Source organism: Arachis duranensis, chromosome 6, assembly GCF_000817695.3.
Source record: "Arachis duranensis cultivar V14167 chromosome 6, aradu.V14167.gnm2.J7QH, whole genome shotgun sequence".
NCBI lineage: Eukaryota > Viridiplantae > Streptophyta > Magnoliopsida > Fabales > Fabaceae > Arachis > Arachis duranensis.
The window spans coordinates 15,192,535-15,195,111 of NC_029777.3; positions in this window are offsets into that span (position 1 = coordinate 15,192,535).

The window sequence follows — 2,577 nt, forward strand, 5'->3', positions numbered from 1 at the left end:
AAAGATAAAAAACATTATATTTAATTTAAAATTTTTATAATTTTTTTAAATTTTTTTGATGTGAAATTAATTTCATCTATTTAATATATTTGTGATCCGATAACAATAATTCAGCTTAGATACACCTATAAATCAAAATCTAAATCAATTAACATGTGATGAATTACATGTAATGAATAAAGTAAAAACAAATTAAATCTACTAACAAAACTATTCACTCAAAGTAAAAAGTCAGTTCAATACTACTCACAAATCTTGCAAATATTCATAATTACTTACTCACTCGAAAGAAAGTCAAATTCAAAGGCTAAGTAGAACGAACTATGCCTTAGAACCAAGTTTTTACACAAGAACAACTTGTAATAACAATATATAGTTACTTATTGGGAGTAGGGAATTGAGTAGCTATGCTATGTACAGCATACAAAATGGTATCCCTGGTATTTCATTTTTAATAAGGTGAAAACTTAGGTGAAGTCGACTTCACGTGAAGTTGATATTTCAGAGTTAGATGAAAATTTAGTCAAATCAGTCAAATCATCTAACGGCTCTGAAATATCAACTTCACGTGAAGTCAACTGCACCTGAGTTTCCACTTTTTAATAAATCTCATAAACAGAGAGAGAGAGGCTAATTAATTAAAGGGTCGGAGGTGAGGGGGAGCAGAAACGTCGCTTTCTAATTGATGAATAGGTGGGTATGTATATGTAACAGTTAGCAATATATGATGATGATGATGATGAAGACAGCAGTGAAATAACTCCCCCGATTTTGACGTGTGTTTAATTCCTTCCCCTCTAATTCACCTACGCAACCCCATGAATTAATTAATTAACTCCATAACTCAACACTTGCAATATTGCTCTGTCTAAGCGGTTCTCCTTGTCCTTTATTCTCTCATTTGCTCACGTGGCACCTCCCCTTCTTGCAACGTGGCAGTCTAAACTCCGATTTCCAGAAGCGGTGACTGACCACCACTACATACACCGCTTTTCTTTCTCCAAGATTAAATAAAAAATGACAAGAAGCGGTGGAATGTTTAGTTTGAGAACATTTGTGTTAGCGCCTTTTCTCTTCCACTTGCCCCTGTTTCCTCGTTAGTTGTGCTAATGATTCACTTCACTGCCATTGCTATTGCTTCTAATTTAGTACTCCTACCGCTTTACCAACATTTTCTCATATATCCTTGTGCCTCCAATTTGGTGCTTCTTAAATTTGCCTGCCTTATCAACGGCTATTAATGTTTAGTTTGGGACTCAGAGTGCACATAAATCAAGGTACAATTAGTATTAATTATTTTGTGGGCATTGCTTACGCTGGCCCTTGTGCAGGGATGGTGCTTCCAGTAAAAGACCTGGATCTCAAGTGTTATCAACATTGCAAAAGTAAAGCAGGCGCCCCCCTTTTCCTTTTCACTTTTCAGTGCTAAGCCATAAATGATCAAACCAATTACTTCCCCAACGATACACACTTGGACTTTTCAAATATAAATTTCAAACCTCAAACCAAACTTTTCATCTTTCTCTTTTGTTCTAAAGAGTAAATGGACTCATGCTAACACCATTTTACTAGTAATTTCTTGAATTGTTTGAAACAAAGCATTGAAATATTAGAGCCAAGGCAATGATATTTTTTGATGCCATGTTGTGTTGTCAATTAGAACAAAAGTTTTGAAATAAGTGATTTTAAAGGCATGAGTTTAAGTCGTAAAAAAAATCGAATACAATAATTAAGTTAGACTACGGATAAATATTACATACATTTTTGATGCAGTTTATTTTTGGATTTTGTATTAATGTAAGATGTTTGTATACCAAATTATTTTTTATTGTGTTTTTAATTAATTAAACTAATAAAGCAGCCTTTAATAACATTATATTAAACTCTTAATTTAAGAAGCAACAGTATATGTTCTGCTCATATTCAGCAAAATTTTGAAGTTCATTATAATACCATGTTACGTTATGTCCTATTATCGAAAACCATAGTAGTAAATTGCTCAAATTGAGACTATTTGCTAGCAATATGAATTAATTAAGTTGAGGTTATTTCTTAATTAGTAAATTGACTCAACTTTATCCAATTATACATAGATAAGACCAACTTTACGAGTAAAAAATAATTAGATTTTATTAAGTAGATAATAATTTTTATAAATAATATGAATAATTAATTCTAAAATTAGTAAAAGAAAGTAAAAATATAATATATTTTTAAATTATTCACCTAAATTTTAATATTAGAATAATTATCTGTACATTTAATAAATTAAACATTTAATATATTAATTATTTATATTATTTAATATTTTTATTACCTATCATTACTTTTCCAAAATAAAATATCAAAACAAGCAAAATGTAATTTTACCACGTCCCAAAATCATTTTAAAACTCTGTAAGTTTAGGTAGAGAATAAATTCATAACTGGAAATTTGATGACATCACTGGTTGAAAACAATATTATATTTCGAAACTAATGCAGGAGTAGTACATGTATATAGTATAGAATAATAATTTTGGTGTTTTATATTATATGGAATAGGTGTTGGCATGATCCGTTTGGCATTTAGGAGAG